Source organism: Hemiscyllium ocellatum, chromosome 3 (genome assembly GCF_020745735.1).
Source record: "Hemiscyllium ocellatum isolate sHemOce1 chromosome 3, sHemOce1.pat.X.cur, whole genome shotgun sequence".
NCBI classification, from domain to species: domain Eukaryota; kingdom Metazoa; phylum Chordata; class Chondrichthyes; order Orectolobiformes; family Hemiscylliidae; genus Hemiscyllium; species Hemiscyllium ocellatum.
Genome location: NC_083403.1, coordinates 2,554,250 through 2,574,577, shown reverse-complemented (window position 1 = coordinate 2,574,577; position 20,328 = coordinate 2,554,250). Strand labels below are relative to the sequence as shown.

Below are 20,328 nucleotides of genomic sequence, written 5' to 3'. Positions count from 1 at the left end.
CCATGGTGTGGGATGGTGTAACCCAGAGTGGGGCCCTGGCAGCAGCATGGTGTGGGCTGGTGTAACCCAGAATGGGGGCCCTGGCAGTGCCATGGTGTGGGCTGGTGTAACCCAGAGTGGGGCCCTGGCAGCAGCATGGTGTGGGCTGGTGTAACTCAGAGTGGGGCAGTGAGTGTGAACAGTGCCAATGTACAGCGACAGTACACATTTTTCACTGTATTTTATGGTGAATACACACGACAATAAATGGCTCAATTCAATTCAGCTGAAGATAAAGGGATAGAGATCATCCCCCAGCCCGAATCGCTTGCATCCTCAGATCCTAAAGGAGGGAGCTACGGAGATAATCGATGTGTTGGTTATAATTTTCCAAAAAGTCCCTGGATCCTGGAGACGTTCCTGGCCTACTGCTAATCTGACACCTACTTCCAAAAGGCAGGGAGGCAAAGGCAGGTCACTAATCGGCCAATTAGCCCGACACCCACCTTTGGGGAAATACTGGGACCAACTGTTAAGGAAGTAACAGCAGAATATTTGGAAAAAAGGTCATAATGTGCTCAAGCAGGGGCCTAGTGGTTTTCTGAAAGGGAAATCCAGCCTGACTCATTTATCAAACGTACAGGTGCTGGTCTTGGCCTGGCATTGACAAGGTCGGAGGTCACACCACGCCAGCTTATAGCCCACCAGGTTCACTGGAAATCACAAGCTCTCGGGGCCCTGGCTCCTCTGTCGGGAATGTGACAAAGTCACTCTGAAAGCTCGTGATTTCAAATTATCGTGGTGTGGTGTGACCTCCAACCTTAACTTATTCGAGTTTAGTTTTGACGAGGTCTCAGCCAGAGTGGACAGGGGTGTGGGGGGATCCCGTCGATGAGCTGTATTTGAAATTCCAGGGAGGTGGTAGGCAGAGGGTACCTCACTGCGTTAGAGCCCGTGGGGTCGGAGGTCGTGTATTGGTGTGGGTAGAGAGCTGGCTGATGGGCAGGAAGCAGCGAGTGGGGGATAAGGGGATCGTTTTCGGGCTGGTGACCTGTCACCACTGCAGTTCCACAGGGATCACTGCTAGGACCACAACTGGTTACAAACTGTATTAATGACTGGCAGAGGGGAGGGAGGAAATGGCCTGGCCAGCACTTACATACGGTACATGGGTAGGTGGAACGGCAGGTTGATGTGGGGTGGGTTGTAAGTTTTAAACCTGAAATGGATAATTTTGTTTCGTTGTTTGAGGGGAACTGGCCCAAAGGAAGCTCATTTAATGGCAGAACAGGCCTGAAGGGCCGAAAGGCCTATTCCTGTTCCTATGTTCACCAACAAACACAAGTTCAACACTCAGAGAGACCTCACAGAGTGATAGAGATGGACAGCACAGAAAAAGGCTGCTGGTTCAATAAAAACAACCACCGAATTAATCCAATCCCATTCCCCAACACCTGGCCCCTACTTCAATGTCTTGATACGGCAAGTTTACATCTAAATCCTTCATCAATGTGACAAATGTTTCTATTCTGGTCACCCACACAGGCAGACTTCCAGATTCCCCCAGCCCCAGGTGAAAGTGTTTTTCCTCATACCCCCTTGAAACCTCCTGCCCCTTCCCTGATATCTATTCCCCCCAGGGGAAAGGTTTCTGCCTGTCTACCCCATCTATGTTCCTCATCGTTGTATACATCTCAATCACTTCTCCTTCAGACCTCTCTGCTCTCAGGAAGACGCGCCAAGTCTGCCCAATCTCTCTCCGGCCCAGGAAACATCCTGGGAAATCTCCCTCTGCCCCCCCCTCTCCAGTGTGATCCCATCCCTCCCAGAATGTGGATTCCAGAACCGCACACAACCCTCTCCCTGTGGCCTAACCGACACCTTCCTGCAGATCCAGCGTCACCTCCCTGCACCTAAACTCAGAAAGGCTAATAATCACTTTATCCAGTGTACGGAAACCCGGAGGGACCAGTCTCCATACACACCAAGGTCCTTCCCAGGGTCCTGCTATCCACCGTGTATTCCCTTGTCTTGTTTATCCTGTCCAAGGACATCACCTCCTGTTTATCGGGATGTGCCTGACTCTGTCCCCCTGTAATCTCATGTTATTCTCCTCATTGTTTCCCACCTGGCCAATATTTGTGTCACCCACAAACTGACTGGATAACGCACATGTACAGTGCAACGTATAACAGTGTGTTTAACAGTCAACACTGCAAGTGTTACATGTCATATCTACAAACACAGCGTGACAGTGAATCACAGAAACGTTACTGGGCAGAGAGAGACCAGGTACCCCATTGTAGCAATCCCATCAGCCCTTCTGCAATTTCACTTCGAGCTAATCTCCTGCCTCTCCCCCGTTAACTCGGTTTCACGTTGTCCCTTTTAAATATCCAGTCAAAGCCCCTCTTAATTGCCTCAGTGTGCCTGCCTCCAAATTTCCAGGCAGTACATTCCACACACTCATGAATCACCGTGGGAACATTGCTCCTTTTGTGAAGTACTTTCACACTGCGGTCCTCGGCTCTCTCTCCTTTCAATGAGATGGAACACTTGCCCCCCATCTGCTCGATCCAGTCCCCTCACCACTGTGACAACTTGTGCTCAATCTCCCCCTGCCTGGGGGGAAACAGTCCCAACTCTCTCCCACACACCCCCCCTCGCTGAAGTTACTCATTGCTGGGACCATTCTTGTAAATCGCTCTGCTGTCTCTCTCCAAGACATTCAACTCGTTGCGATAATGTATGTGCTTGCCCTGCCAAGGTAGGGGATATTGTGTGCTGTATTTACTGATCCCCCTCTAACGATGTGTGTCCTCTGCTCATGTAGCGCTGTAACATTAGGAACTTTATTTGATATTGTGTCACCATGTAGTTTGTACCATAATGCGTCACCTCACGCCTCTGCATGTTGAATCTCAACACCATTCTCCAATCCTCAGAGCAGCCCATGTTCAAATCCAGCAAGGACCTGGACAGCTCACAGCATCGGGCTGACAAGGGGCAAGTAACATTTGTGCCACACACACACACACCAGGCAATGTCCATCCCCAATAAGAGACAATCTAACCACTGCCCCTAGATGCTCAGTGGTGTCACCATCACTGAATCCCCCACTATCAACATCCTGGGGGTTACCATTGACCAGAAACTCACCAGGACCCACCCCATAAACCCAGCGGCTACAGGAGCAGGTCAGAGGCTGGGAATCCTGCGGTGAGTAACTCCCCTCCTGACTCTCCAAAGCCTGTCCCACCATCTACAAGGCACAGCTCAGGACTGGGAGGGAATACTCCCCACTTGCCCCTGGATGGGGGCAGCTCCAACAACACTCAAGAAGCTCAACACCATCCAGGAGAAAGCAGCTGCTGGATTGGCCCCACATCCACAAATACACACTCCCTCCCCCCAGCCCCCCTCAGTAACAGCAGTGTGTGCTATCTATAAGATGCAGAAACGCGACAGAAATTCAAAGATCATTTAAAAGGACAAGGACAGCAGATACAGAGCAAGTTCCCCTCTGAGTCCCACACCATCCTGACTTAGATATACATTGCTGTTTATTCACTGTCAATGGGTGAAATTCCTGGTATTCTCTCTCGGAGGGACATTGTGGGTCTACCCCCAGCACACGGACTGCAGCAGGTCAGGAGGACAGCTCACCCCCACCCTCTTGGGGGCAGTGAGGGACAGGCATTAAACGCTGCGAGCAACACACTGATCCCCTGACTGAATAATAAGAGAAACTTGATTTGTGACTTACAGACCACTCGACCGCCGTGTCAAAGTCGTTCAGTGTCCTCACTGTTTATCCTTGTGGTAGTTTGTACCGTCAGGCAGTAACACTCCGGTGTGGAAGCTGTTCTCTGCTCTGGATCTGAAGGAGTGTGCGCAGACACACGGCTCTGCTCAGAGTGGCACCACGTACAGCCCTGAGGCACAGGGAGCCAGTGACCTGGATTAATCCCCCCCCCCTCCCCCCCTCTCACACACACACACACACACACACACACTGACACACACACAGACACACACACACAACTGACACACACACACACACACTCACACACACACACACACACTAACACTAACACAGACACACACCCTCCCCCAGCCTGTCTCACACAGACACCCCCAACCCCACACACACACACACACACCCCCCAGCCTGTCTCACACAGACACCCCCACCCCCACACACACAGACACACACCCTCCCCCAGCCTGTCTCACACAGACACCCCCACCCCCCCACACACACACACACACTGACACACACCCTCCCCCAGCCTGTCTCACACAGACACCCCACCCCCACTCCCACCCACACACACACACCCTCCCCCAGCCTGTCTCACACAGACACCCCCACCCCCCCCCCCCCACACACACACACACACCCTCCCCCAGCCTGTCTCACACAGACACCAACACCAACAAACACACAGACACCCCCACCCCCACACACACAGACACACACCCTCCCCCAGCCTGCCTCACACAGACACCCCCACCCCCACACACACACACACACACTGACACACACCCTCCCCCAGCCTGTCTCACACAGACACCCCACCCCCACTCACACCCACACACACACCCCCTCCCCCAGCCTGTCTCACACAGACACCCCCACCCCCCCACACACACACACACACTGACACACACCCTCCCCAGCCTGTCTCACACAGACACCCCCACCCCCCCACACACACACACACTGACACACCCCCTCCCCCAGCATGTCTCACACAGACACCCCACCCCACTCCCACCCACACACACACCCCCTCCCCCAGCCTGTCTCACACAGACACCAACACCAACAAACACACAGACACCCCCACCCCCACACACGCACACACTGACACACACCCCGACACTGACACACACGGACACCCCCACCCCCACAGACACAGACAGAGAGAGAGTGCCTGCTGCAGGAGCAGTCTCAGTGTCTCCCTGTGACCTTCACTCCCCACGGCCTGGTCAGCTCTCCCTGGGAGCGCGGAGCCCAGACCCAGACCCCGGTCCCAGGCCCCCTCCCCTCCGCAGAGCCGCAGAGAGCCGGACATCGGCAGCAGCAGGATCAGCTTTACCGACAGCTCCTCACAGCAACAGCAGTGACCGCCTTCCACAGCCGACCAGCCCGGAACCCTCCACCCCCAACACACAGCCCGGGGGGAGGGTCCCTGAGCTCGGGGCTACCCACACACTGCACCCAGGGGACACTGGGAGACCACCCGGGGACAGGGAGACCACCCGGGGACAGGGAGAGAGAGACCACCCGGGGACAGGGAGGGAGAGACCACCCGGGGACAGGGAGGGACCACCTGGGGACAGGGAGGGAGACCACCCGGGGACAGGGAGGGAGACCACCCAGGGACAGGGAGGGAGAGACCACCCGGGGACAGGGAGGGACCACCCAGGGACAGGGAGAGAGACCACCCGGGGACAGGGAGAGAGAGACCACCCGGGGACAGGGAGGGAGAGACCACCTGGGGACAGGGAGAGAGAGACCACCCGGGGACAGGGAGAGAGACCACCCGGGGACAGGGACAGGAGACCACCCAGGGACAGGGAGACCACCCGGGGACAGGGACAGGGAGACCACCCAGGGACAGGGAGACCACCCGGGGACCGGGAGACCACCCGGGGACAGGGAGGGAGAGACAACCCGGGGACAGGGAGGGAGAGACCACCCCGGGGACAGGGAGAGAGACCACCCGGAGACAGGGAGGGAGACCACCCGGGGACAGGGAGGGAGACCACCCGGAGACAGGGAGGGAGACCACCCGGGGACAGGGAGGGAGACCACCCGGGGACAGGGAGGGAGAGACCACCCGGGGACAGGGAGGGAGAGACCACCCGGGGACAGGGAGGGAGACCACCCAGGGACAGGGAGGGACACCACCCGGGGACAGGGAGGGAGAGACCACCCGGGGACAGGGAGGGAGAGACCACCCGGGGACAGGGAGAGAGAGACCACCCGGGGACAGGGAGGGAGACCACCCAGGGACAGGGAGAGAGAGACCACCCGGGGACAGGGAGGGAGAGACCACCCGGGGACAGGGAGGGAGAGACCACCCGGGGACAGGGAGAGAGAGACCACCCGGGGACAGGGAGAGAGACCACCCAGGGACAGGGAGAGAGACCACCCGGGGACAGGGAGGGAGACCACCCGGGGACAGGGAGGGAGAGACCACCCGGGGACAGGGAGGGAGACCACCCAGGGACAGGGAGGGAGACCACCCGGGGACAGGGAGGGAGAGACCACCCGGGGACAGGGAGAGAGACCACCCGGGGACAGGGAGGGAGACCACCCAGGGACAGGGAGAGGGAGACCACCCGGGGACAGGGAGAGAGACCACCCGGGGACAGGGAGAGACCACCCGGGGACAGGGAGAGAGACCACCCGGGGACAGGGAGGGAGACCACCCAGGGACAGGGAGAGAGAGACCACCCGGGGACAGGGAGGGAGAGACCACCCGGGGACAGGGAGGGAGAGACCACCCGGGGACAGGGAGGGAGAGACCACCCGGGGACAGGGAGGGAGACCACCCGGGGACAGGGAGGGAGAGACCACCCGGGGACAGGGAGGGAGAGACCACCCGGGGACAGGGAGGGAGAGACCACCCGGGGACAGGGAGAGAGACCACCCGGAGACAGAGAGACCACCCAGGGACAGGGAGGGAGACCACCCGGGGACAGGGAGAGAGACCACCCGGGGACAGGGAGAGAGACCACCCGGGGACAGGGAGAGAGACCACCCGGGGACAGAGAGACCATCCGGGGACAGGGAGGGAGAGACCACCCAGGGACAGGGAGACCACCCGGGGACAGGGAGGGAGACCACCCGGGGACAGGGAGACCACCCAGGGACAGGGAGACCACCCGGGGACAGGGAGAGAGAGACCACCCGGGGACAGGGAGGGAGACACCACCTGGGGACAGGGAGGGAGACCACCCGGGGACAGGGAGGGAGAGACCACCCGGGGACAGGGAGACCACCCAGGGACAGGGAGACCACCCGGGGACAGGGAGGGAGAGACCTCCCGGAGACAGGGAGGGAGAGACCACCCAGGGACAGGGAGAGAGAGACCACACGGGGACAGGGAGACCACCCGGGGACAGGGAGGGAGACCACCCGGGGACAGGGAGGGAGACACCACCTGGGGACAGGGAGGGAGACCACCCGGGGACAGGGAGGGAGACCACCCGGGGACAGGGAGAGAGACCACCCGGGGACAGGGAGGGAGAGACCACCCGGGGACAGGGAGACCACCCGGGGACAGGGAGGGAGACCACCCGGGGACAGGGAGACACCACCTGGGGACAGGGAGGGAGACCACCCGGGGACAGGGAGAGAGACCACCCGGGGACAGGGAGGGAGAGACCACCCGGGGACAGGGAGGGAGACCACCCGGGGACAGGGAGCGAGACCACCCGGGGACAGGGAGACACCACCTGGGGACAGGGAGGGACCACCCGCGGACAGGGAGGGAGACCACCCGGGGACAGGGAGCGAGACCACCCGGGGACAGGTCTGGGCTGGTGTGGGAGTGTCCCCAGTGACCCATGGTCTGGGCTGGTGTGGGAGTGTCCCCAGTGACCCATGGTCTGGGCTGGTGTGGGAGTGACTCCAGTGACCCATGGTCTGGGCTGGTGTGGGAGTGTCCCCAGTGACCCATGGTCTGGGCTGGTGTGGGTGTGTCCCCAGTGACCCATGGTCTGGGCTGGTGTGGGAGTGACCCCAGTGACCCATGGTCTGGGCTGGTGTGGGAGTGACCCCAGTGACCCATGGTCTGGGCTGGTGTGGGTGTGTCCCCAGTGACCCATGGTCAGGGCTGGTGTGGGTGTGTCCCCAGTGACCCATGGTCTGGGCTGGTGTGGGAGCGTCCCCAGTGACCCATGGTCTGGGCTGGTGTGGGAGTGACCCCAGTGACCCATGGTCTGGGCTGGTGTGGGTGTGTCCCCAGTGACCCATGGTCAGGGCTGGTGTGGGTGTGTCCCCAGTGACCCATGGTCTGGGCTGGTGTGGGAGTGTCCCCAGTGACCCATGGTCTGGGCTGGTGTGGGAGTGACCCCAGTGACCCATGGTCTGGGCTGGTGTGGGTGTGTCCCCAGTGACCCATGGTCAGGGCTGGTGTGGGAGTGTCCCCAGTGACCCATGGTCTGGGCTGGTGTGGGACCCCAGTGACCCATGGTCAGGGCTGGTGTGGGAGTGACCCCAGTGACCCATGGTCTGGGCTGGTGTGGGAGTGACCCCAGTGACCCATGGTCAGGGCTGGTGTGGGAGTGACCCCAGTGACCCATGGTCTGGGCTGGTGTGGGTGTGTCCCCAGTGACCCATGGTCAGGGCTGGTGTGGGAGTGACCCCAGTGACCCATGGTCTGGGCTGGTGTGGGAGTGTCCCCAGTGACCCATGGTCTGGGCTGGTGTGGGAGTGTCCCCAGTGACCCATGGTCAGGGCTGGTGTGGGAGTGACCCCAGTGACCCATGGTCTGGGCTGGTGTGGGAGTGTCCCCAGTGACCCATGGTCAGGGCTGGTGTGGGAGTGACCCCAGTGACCCATGGTCTGGGCTGGTGTGGGAGTGTCCCCAGTGACCCATGGTCTGGGCTGGTGTGGGACCCCAGTGACCCATGGTCAGGGCTGGTGTGGGAGTGACCCCAGTGACCCATGGTCTGGGCTGGTGTGGGAGTGACCCCAGTGACCCATGGTCAGGGCTGGTGTGGGAGTGTCCCCAGTGACCCATGGTCTGGGCTGGTGTGGGAGTGACCCCAGTGACCCATGGTCTGGGCTGGTGTGGGTGTGTCCCCAGTGACCCATGGTCAGGGCTGGTGTGGGAGTGTCCCCAGTGACCCAGGGTCTGGGCTGGTGTGGGAGTGACCCCAGTGACCCATGGTCTGGGCTGGTGTGGGAGTGTCCCCAGTGACCCATGGTCTGGGCTGGTGTGGGAGTGACCCCAGTGACCCATGGTCTGGGCTGGTGTGGGAGTGTCCCCAGTGACCCATGGTCAGGGCTGGTGTGGGAGTGACCCCAGTGACCCATGGTCAGGGCTGGTGTGGGAGTGACCCCAGTGACCCATGGTCTGGGCTGGTGTGGGTGTGTCCCCAGTGACCCATGGTCTGGGCTGGTGTGGGAGTGACCCCAGTGACCCATGGTCAGGGCTGGTGTGGGAGTGACCCCAGTGACCCATGGTCTGGGCTGGTGTGGGAGTGTCCCCAGTGACCCATGGTCTGGGCTGGTGTGGGAACAAAGAATAAGCTAATAACACAGGAAATTTACAGCCCAGGAACAGGCCCTTCGGCCCTCCAAGCTTGAGCTGATCCAAGTCTACTGTCCAAACCTCTTGCCCAATTCCTAAGCATCAGTATCCCTCTGCTCCCCACCTCCTCATGCATCTGTCCAGACGCATCTTCAATGAATCTCCCGTGCCTGCCTCTCCCACCTCTGCTGGCAACGCGTTGCAAACGCCCCCCACCCTCTGTGTGAAGTACTTACCGCGTGTATCTCCCTTAAACTTTCCACCTCTCACCTTGAAGGTGTGACCTCTCGTTATTGAATCCCTCACCCTGGGAAACAGCTTGTCTCTATCCACCCTGTCTATACCCTTCATGATTCTGTAAACCTCCATCAGGTCCCCCCTCAGTCTCCTTCTTTCTAATGTAGACAAACCTAACCTACTCACCCTCTCTTCCTCGCTCGCACCCTCCATACCAGGGTACATCCTCGTCCACCTTAAGACCATAGGACCGTAAGAAATAAGAGTGGAAGTCAGGCCATTCGGCCCATCGAGTCCACTCCACCATTCAGTCATGGCTGGTGGGCACTCCATCGCCACTTACCTGCCCTCTCCCTGTATCCCGTAATTCCTTGCAAGATTAAGAGTTTATCAATCTCTGCCTTGAAGACATTTAGCGTCCCGGCCTCCACTGCACTCTGCGGCAGTGAATTCCACAGGCCCACCACCCTCTGGCTGAAGAAATGTCTCCGTATTACCGTTCAAAATTGACCCCCTCTAACTCTAAGGCTGTGGCCATGGGTCCTCGTATCCCCACCTGACGGAAACAAATTCCCAGCGTCCACCATTTCTGAGCCATGCATTATCTTGTAAGTTTCTGTGAGATCTCCCTCAACCTTCTGAACTCTATCAAATCCAATTCTCGCAAGTCCACAGTCTCTGTCTCTGCTCACACCCAGCAGTTGTTAGTGGGGACCTTGGGAGAGCACTGTCTGGCTGGAAAGGAGGGGTTAGAGCCGAAGAGGATATCTGGGGATATCCACTGCACCCTGTCCCTCAGAGAAGCAGTGTCCTGATGTGGACCATCCTAGCGATCTCTCGTGCTGTTGCCTGAAAGGTTGTGTCAGACTTTCCAAGTCAGGCTGGTATTTTACCAACTGCTCTACCTTCCGTCAGGATCTTCGGAGATCAGGTGACCACCCAGTGACATAGACATTCTGGAATAACTCAGGAAGCCTGACTGGAAAGGACCTCCATTTTGTGTTGGGACAGAGCCACTGCTTTTCTTTCAGCTCACCTATTTTTCTGATCTGCTTGTTCCGAGATGTTTTTCCACACCTCCGAGCCGGTGGGACTTGAACACAGGCCTCCCGCGACGCGACCACTGCCCCACAAGAGACTTCTCAAGAGCGAGGAATCTGGATAGCTCGTCCAATCCCACCTGCCAGAATCCAGGCTCAACATCGAGCGCCATGCAGGGACCATTTGGGGATCGATTCACACCATTCCCCAGTGACAGGCTGGAGTTTTCTTCCAACACCTTGGTGATCTGTGTACCTGACACTGGGATGTGGTCACACACACACACACACACACACACACACACGCATCACGTCCCTGCTGTCTCTTCAAGTTCCTTCACAATTTTTGAAAGTAAGTGTGAACTCAGATGACGCCCTGGGCTATTGTCTGACAGACTGAGTGGAAATGACCAAGCTTGGGACTACTAACAGCTCCACCTTCACCAGGGGACAACTGGCATTACTTCATGATCTCGGCCCTGTCTTTCACTTCGAATCAGTGAATTTTGCAGGACAGAAGAGGCCATTCAGCCCATCGTGTTTGTACTGGCTCCTGAAAGAGCTCCCCAGCTCGTCCCACTCTCCTACCCCACCTCTGTAGCCCTCTAGCCTCCAATCCAATTTGCCTGCACCACTCTCCCAGGCAGCACATTCCAAACCCGGACCATTCTCTGAACGAAGAAGTTTCTCTTCATCTCACTCCTTACTCACGTGCTAACAGGCTTGACATTATGACCCCTAGTTACTGACACACCAACCAGTGGAAACAGAATATCCTTCTTTACCTTGTGAACAATGTTCATATTTTTGAATATCTCAATAAGGTCAGCTCTCTGGCCTAAGGAGAATAAGCCTTATTTCTCTGACCTTTCCTTGTATCTAAAATTCTCCCATTCCTGGTATCATTCTAATAAATCTCCTTTGCTTTCTACCCAGGGCTTTAATAACCTTCCTTAAATAAGGAACCCAGAACTGACCACAATACACCAAATGTGCTATGACCAATGACTGGCAGAGATCACTTCCTCACTTTTATATTCTATGCATCAATTTATAAACCCAATGATCCTATGAACCTTCCCAACAACTCTTTCAGCTTGCCTGGCCACCTTCACAGAAGCATGGACATGATCCCTGAGGTCCCTCTCCACCTGTGGAGTCATTGAGCTGATATTGTCTCTCCATGTTCCTCCTACCAGCATACCTCTTATTTCCCTGCATTGGCATTCCTCAGCCAGGTGTCTATCCATTTAGTAAACATAGAACATAGAAAAATACAGCACAGTACAGGCCCTTCGGCCCTCGATGTTGCGCCGATCCAAGCCCACCTAACCTACACTAGCCCACTATCCTCCATATGTCTATCCAATGCCCGTTTAAATGCCCATAAAGAGGGAGAGTCCACCACTGTTACTGGCAGGGCATTCCATGAACTCACGACTCGCTGAGTAAAGAATCTACCCCTAACATCTGTCCTATACCTACCACCCCTTAATTTAAAGCTATGCCCCCTTGTAATAGCTGACTCCATACGTGGAAAAAGGTTCTCATGGTCAACCCTATCTAAATCCCTAATCATCTTGTGAACTTGTCAATGTCATTCTGAAGTTACTCAGTGTCATCATCACGATTCACTGTTCTCCCCAGTTTAGTAACATCTACAAATGGAGAGATTTTGCACTCAACTCCCATCTCCAAATTGTTGATATAAATCAGAGAAAGTAACTGTCCCTGGGGAACACTAAAGTCATAGAGATATACAGCCTGGAAACAGATCCTTCGGTCCAACTTGGCCATGCAGACCAGATATCTTAAATTAATTTAGTCCCATTTGCCAGCACTTGGTACATATCCCTCCAAACCCTTCCTATTCATATACCCATCCAAGTGCCTTTTACTTCCCCTGGCAGCTCATTCCATACACGTACCACCCTCTGTGTGAAAAAGCTGCCCTTTAGGTCCCTTTTATATGATTCCCCTCTCACCCTAAACCTATGCCCTCTAGTTCTGGACTCCCCTACCCCAGGGAAAAGCCTTGTCTATTTACCCTATCCACGCCCTTCATGATTTTATAAACCTCTTTAATTCAAAGTTTGTGCAAAGATTTGTAGCTCGGGTGCTCGTTGTTGTGGTTCTGTTCGCCGAGCTGGGAATTTGTGGAACAACACTACTATTATAGGACAAGCCAAACAGAGAACAGCCAGGGAATTCCTAGAAGCTTGGCACTCATCCACAGATTCAGTCAATAAGCACAATCGACCTGGACCCAACATACCGACCACTGCAGCGGACAGCTAGAACTGACAACCGGAAGCGGCAGATTCAAACCACTATAAATGCCGGAGGAAACATCACAGAAGCGCTTCACAGGAGGCTCCCAAGCACTGAGGATGTCACCTAGACAGGGGACGAAATGTCTGCAACACATATTCCCAGCTCGGCGAACAGAACCACAACAACCTCTATAATTTTAATTCAACTCCAATCTGGCTTTGAAGAAGGGTTACTGGACCCAAAATGTTAACTCTGCTTTCTTTCTCAGGCAGACCTGCTGAGTTTCCCCAGCAATTTCTGGTTTTGTTTTGTCTAGTCTGAGGAGTGCCCATCTCTCCCTATCCTCTGTTCCCTATCTATTAGCCGCCTTCTAATCCATGCAGCCAACGCCCCACCAACCCCTCATATTTCTCACTCGCTAACCAAACTGCCGTTTGGCACTGTACAAAATACTTTCTCAAAGTCCAAATATACAACATCCACAGCACCTCCCTCATCCACGGCTTGTGTTATCTCATCAAAGGGCTCAGTTCAGTTAGACAAACATGACCTGCCCTTGACAAAGCCATGTTGACTGTCTGGTGGGTCTCCTCCAGGTGCTCTGGTTTCCTCCACAATCTAAAGATGTGCCGGTTAGATGGATTGGCCGTGCCTCGTCGTGTCCAGGGATGTGCAGATTGGGTGGGTTAGCCATGGGAAATGCAGGGTTATTGGGATAGGGTGGCACTGGCTGGGATGCTGTTCGAAGGGTTAGTACAGATTCTCTGGGCCGAATGGCTGCTTCCACACTGTTGCGATTCTATTCCATGAACTTATTTGACTTGAAGTATATATTTACCATATTCTGTATACTGCCCTCTGTCCGTTTCCCCCACTGTTGAAGTATATATTTACCATATTCTGTATACTGCCCTCTGTCCGTTTCCCCACTGTTGAAGTATATATTTACCATATTCTGTATACTGCCCTCTGTCCGTTTCCCCCACTGTTGAAGTATATATTTACCATATTCTGTATACTGCCCTCTGTCCGTTTCCCCACTGTTGAAGTATATATTTACCATATTCTGTATACTGCCCTCTGTCCGTTTCCCCCACTGTTGAAGTAAATATTTACCATATTCTGTCCTCTGCCCTCTGTCCGTTTCCCCCACTGTTGAAGTATATATTTACCATATTCTGTATACTGCCCTCTGTCCGTTTCCCCCACTGTTGAAGTATATATTTACCATATTCTGTATACTGCCCTCTGTCCGTTTTCCCCACTGTTGAAGTATATATTTACCATATTCTGTATACTGCCCTCTGTCCGTTTCCCCACTGTTGAAGTATATATTTACCATATTCTGTATACTGCCCTCTGTCCGTTTCCCCCACTGTTGAAGTATATATTTACCATATTCTGTATACTGCCCTCTGTCCGTTTCCCCCACTGTTGAAGTATATATTTACCATATTCTGTACTCTGCCCTCTGTCCGTTTCCCCCACTGTTGAAGTATATATTTACCATATTCTGTCCTCTGCCCTCTGTCCGTTACCCCACTGTTGAAGTATATATTTACCATATTCTGTATACTGCCCTCTGTCCGTTTCCCCCACTGTTGAAGTATATATTTACCATATTCTGTATACTGCCCTCTGTCCGTTTCCCCCACTGTTGAAGTATATATTTACCATATTCTGTATACTGCCCTCTGTCCGTTTCCCCCACTGTTGAAGTATATATTTACCATATTCTGTATACTGCCCTCTGTCCGTTTCCCCACTGTTGAAGTATATATTTACCATATTCTGTATACTGCCCTCTGTCCGTTTCCCCCACTGTTGAAGTATATATTTACCATATTCTGTATACTGCCCTCTGTCCGTTTCCCCCACTGTTGAAGTATATATTTACCATATTCTGTATACTGCCCTCTGTCCGTTTCCCCCACTGTTGAAGTATATATTTACCATATTCTGTATACTGCCCTCTGTCCGTTTCCCCACTGTTGAAGTAAATATTTACCATATTCTGTCCTCTGCCCTCTGTCCGTTTCCCCCACTGTTGAAGTATATATTTACCATATTCTGTATACTGCCCTCTGTCCGTTTCCCCCACTGTTGAAGTATATATTTACCATATTCTGTATACTGCCCTCTGTCCGTTTTCCCCACTGTTGAAGTATATATTTACCATATTCTGTATACTGCCCTCTGTCCGTTTCCCCACTGTTGAAGTATATATTTACCATATTCTGTATACTGCCCTCTGTCCGTTTCCCCCACTGTTGAAGTATATATTTACCATATTCTGTATACTGCCCTCTGTCCGTTTCCCCCACTGTTGAAGTATATATTTACCATATTCTGTACTCTGCCCTCTGTCCGTTTCCCCCACTGTTGAAGTATATATTTACCATATTCTGTCCTCTGCCCTCTGTCCGTTACCCCACTGTTGAAGTATATATTTACCATATTCTGTATACTGCCCTCTGTCCGTTTCCCCCACTGTTGAAGTATATATTTACCATATTCTGTATACTGCCCTCTGTCCGTTTCCCCCACTGTTGAAGTATATATTTACCATATTCTGTATACTGCCCTCTGTCCGTTTCCCCCACTGTTGAAGTATATATTTACCATATTCTGTATACTGCCCTCTGTCCGTTTCCCCACTGTTGAAGTATATATTTACCATATTCTGTATACTGCCCTCTGTCCGTTTCCCCCACTGTTGAAGTATATATTTACCATATTCTGTATACTGCCCTCTGTCCGTTTCCCCCACTGTTGAAGTATATATTTACCATATTCTGTATACTGCCCTCTGTCCGTTTCCCCCACTGTTGAAGTATATATTTACCATATTCTGTATACTGCCCTCTGTCCGTTTCCCCCACTGTTGAAGTATATATTTACCATATTCTGTATACTGCCCTCTGTCCGTTTCCCCCACTGTTGAAGTATATATTTACCATATTCTGTATACTGCCCTCTGTCCGTTTCCCCCACTGTTGAAGTATATATTTACCATATTCTGTATACTGCCCTCTGTCCGTTTCTCCCACTGTTGAAGTATATATTTACCATATTCTGTATACTGCCCTCTGTCCGTTTCCCCCACTGTTGAAGTAAATATTTACCATATTCTGTATACTGCCCTCTGTCCGTTTCCCCACTGTTGAAGTATATATTTACCATATTCTGTATACTGCCCTCTGTCCGTTTCCCCACTGTTGAAGTATATATTTACCATATTCTGTATACTGCCCTCTGTCCGTTTTCCCCACTGTTGAAGTATATATTTACCATATTCTGTATACTGCCCTCTGTCCGTTTCCCCCACTGTTGAAGTATATATTTACCATATTCTGTATACTGCCCTCTGTCCGTTTCCCCACTGTTGAAGTATATATTTACCATATTCTGTACTCTGCCCTCTGTCCGTTTCCCCCACTGTTGAAGTATATATTTACCATATTCTGTATACTGCCCTCTGTCCGTTTCCCCCACTGTTGAAGTATATATTTACCATATTCTGTATACTGCCCTCTGTCCGTTTCCCCCACTGTTGAAGTATATATTTACCATATTCTGTATACTGCCCTCTGTCCGTTTTCCCCACTGTTGAAGTATATATTTACCATATTCTGTACTCTGCCCTCTGTCCGTTTCCCCCACTGTTGAAGTATATATTTACCATATTCTGTATACTGCCCTCTGTCCGTTACCCCACTGTTGAAGTATATATTTACCATATTCTGTACTCTGCCCTCTGTCCGTTTCCCCCACTGTTGAAGTATATATTTACCTTATTCTGTATACTGCCCTCTGTCCGTTTCCCCCACTGTTGAAGTATATATTTACCATATTCTGTATACTGCCCTCTGTCCGTTTCCCCACTGTTGAAGTATATATTTACCATATTCTGTATACTGCCCTCTGTCCGTTTCCCCCACTGTTGAAGTATATATTTACCATATTCTGTATTCTGCCCTCTGTCCGTTTCCCCCACTGTTGAAGTATATATTTACCATATTCTGTATACTGCCCTCTGTCCGTTTCCCCCACTGTTGAAGTATATATTTACCTTATTCTGTATACTGCCCTCTGTCCGTTTCCCCCACTGTTGAAGTATATATTTACCATATTCTGTATACTGCCCTCTGTCCGTTTCCCCACTGTTGAAGTATATATTTACCATATTCTGTATACTGCCCTCTGTCCGTTTCCCCACTGTTGAAGTATATATTTACCTTATTCTGTATACTGCCCTCTGTCCGTTTCCCCCACTGTTGAAGTATATATTTACCTTATTCTGTATACTGCCCTCTGTCCGTTTCCCCCACTGTTGAAGTATATATTTACCATATTCTGTATACTGCCCTCTGTCCGTTTCCCCCACTGTTGAAGTATATATTTACCATATTCTGTATACTGCCCTCTGTCCGTTTCCCCCACTGTTGAAGTATATATTTACCATATTCTGTAAACTGCCCTCTGTCCATTTCCCCACTGTTGAAGTATATATTTACCATATTCTGTATACTGCCCTCTGTCCGTTTCCCCCACTGTTGAAGTATATATTTACCATATTCTGTATACTGCCCTCTGTCCGTTTCCCCACTGTTGAAGTATATATTTACCATATTCTGTATACTGCCCTCTGTCCGTTTCCCCACTGTTGAAGTATATATTTACCATATTCTGTATACTGCCCTCTGTCCGTTTCCCCCACTGTTGAAGTATATATTTACCATATTCTGTATACTGCCCTCTGTCCGTTTCCCCCACTGTTGAAGTATATATTTACCATATTCTGTATTCTGCCCTCTGTCCGTTTCCCCCACTGTTGAAGTATATATTTACCATATTCTGTATACTGCCCTCTGTCCGTTTCCCCCACTGTTGAAGTATATATTTACCATATTCTGTATACTGCCCTCTGTCCGTTTCCCCCACTGTTGAAGTATATATTTACCTTACTCTGTATACTGCCCTCTGTCCGTTTTCCCCACTGTTGAAGTATATATTTACCATATTCTGTATACTGCCCTCTGTCCGTTTCCCGCACTGTTGAAGTATATATTTACCATATTCTGTATTCTGCCCTCTGTCCGTTTCCCCCACTGTTGAAGTATATATTTACCTTATTCTGTATACTGCCCTCTGTCCGTTTCCCCCACTGTTGAAGTATATATTTACCATATTCTGTATACTGCCCTCTGTCCGTTTCCCCCACTGTTGAAGTATATATTTACCATATTCTGTATACTGCCCTCTGTCCGTTTCCCCACTGTTGAAGTATATATTTACCATATTCTGTATACTGCCCTCTGTCCGTTTCCCCCACTGTTGAAGTATATATTTACCATATTCTGTATACTGCCCTCTGTCCGTTTCCCCCACTGTTGAAGTATATATTTACCATATTCTGTATACTGCCCTCTGTCCGTTTTCCCCACTGTTGAAGTATATATTTACCATATTCTGTACTCTGCCCTCTGTCCGTTTCCCCCACTGTTGAAGTATATATTTACCATATTCTGTATACTGCCCTCTGTCCGTTACCCCACTGTTGAAGTATATATTTACCATATTCTGTACTCTGCCCTCTGTCCGTTTCCCCACTGTTGAAGTATATATTTACCTTATTCTGTATACTGCCCTCTGTCCGTTTCCCCCACTGTTGAAGTATATATTTACCATATTCTGTATACTGCCTTCTGTCCGTTTCCCCACTGTTGAAGTATATATTTACCATATTCTGTATACTGCCCACTGTCCGTTTCCCCACTGTTGAAGTATATATTTACCATATTCTGTATACTGCCCTCTGTCCGTTTCCCCACTGTTGAAGTATATATTTACCTTATTCTGTATACTGCCCTCTGTCCGTTTCCCCCACTGTTGAAGTATATATTTACCTTATTCTGTATACTGCCCTCTGTCCGTTTCCCCCACTGTTGAAGTATATATTTACCATATTCTGTATACTGCCCTCTGTCCGTTTCCCCCACTGTTGAAGTATATATTTACCATATTCTGTATACTGCCCTCTGTCCGTTTCCCCCACTGTTGAAGTATATATTTACCATATTCTGTATACTGCCCTCTGTCCGTTTCCCCCACTGTTGAAGTATATATTTACCATATTCTGTATACTGCCCTCTGTCCGTTTCCCCCACTGTTGAAGTATATATTTACCATATTCTGTATACTGCCCTCTGTCCGTTTCCCCCACTGTTGAAGTATATATTTACCATATTCTGTATACTGCCCTCTGTCCGTTTCCCCCACTGTTGAAGTATATATTTACCATATTCTGTATTCTGCCCTCTGTCCGTTTCCCCCACTGTTGAAGTATATATTTACCATATTCTGTATACTGCCCTCTGTCCGTTTCCCCCCACTGTTGAAGTATATATTTACCATATTCTGTATACTGCCCTCTGTCCGTTTCCCCCACTGTTGAAGTATATATTTACCTTACTCTGTATACTGCCCTCTGTCCGTTTCCCCCACTGTTGAAGTATATATTTACCATATTCTGTATACTGCCCTCTGTCCGTTACCCCACTGTTGAAGTATATATTTACCTTATTCTGTATACTGCCCTCTGTCCGTTTCCCCCACTGTTGAAGTATATATTTACCATATTCTGTATACTGCCCTCTGTCCGTTTCCCCCACTGTTGAAGTATATATTTACCATATTCTGTATACTGCCCTCAGTCCGTTTCCCCCACTGTTGAAGTATATATTTACCATATTCTGTATACTGCCCTCTGTCCGTTTCCCCCACTGTTGAAGTATATATTTACCATATTCTGTATACTGCCCTCTGTCCGTTACCCCACTGTTGAAGTATATATTTACCATATTCTGTATACTGCCCTCTGTCCGATTCCCCCACTGTTGAAGTATATATTTACCATATTCTGTATACTGCCCTCTGTCCGTTTCCCCCACTGTTGAAGTATATATTTACCATATTCTGTATACTGCCCTCTGTCCGTTTCCCCCACTGTTGAAGTATATATTTACCATATTCTGTATACTGCCCTCTGTCCGTTTCCCCCACTGTTGAAGTATATATTTACCATATTCTGTATACTGCCCTCTGTCCGTTTCCCCCACTGTTGAAGTATATATTTACCATATTCTGTATACTGCCCTCTGTCCGTTTCCCCCACTGTTGAAGTATATATTTACCATATTCTGTATACTGCCCTCTGTCCGTTTCCCCCACTGTTGAAGTATATATTTACCATATTCTGTATACTGCCCTCTGTCCGTTTTCCCCACTGTTGAAGTATATATTTACCATATTCTGTACTCTGCCCTCTGTCCGTTTCCCCCACTGTTGAAGTATATATTTACCATATTCTGTATACTGCCCTCTGTCCGTTACCCCACTGTTGAAGTATATATTTACCATATTCTGTACTCTGCCCTCTGTCCGTTTCCCCCACTGTTGAAGTATATATTTACCTTATTCTGTATACTGCCCTCTGTCCGTTTCCCCCACTGTTGAAGTA

At 51.3% G+C, this 20,328-nt stretch overlaps 1 protein-coding gene across 2 annotated transcripts in view; it reads right to left on the bottom strand.

Moving 5' to 3' along the window:
- LOC132830202 (equilibrative nucleoside transporter 1-like) overlaps positions 1-3,931 on the bottom strand; it is a 245,423-nt gene extending 241,492 nt beyond the window's left edge. For both annotated transcript variants that reach the window (XM_060847769.1, XM_060847762.1), the window contains exon 1: positions 3,747-3,931. The gene's annotated coding sequence lies outside the window, so the exon portion shown is untranslated. The remainder of the gene's footprint in view (positions 1-3,746) is intronic.
- Between the last annotated feature and the right edge of the window lie 16,397 nt (positions 3,932-20,328).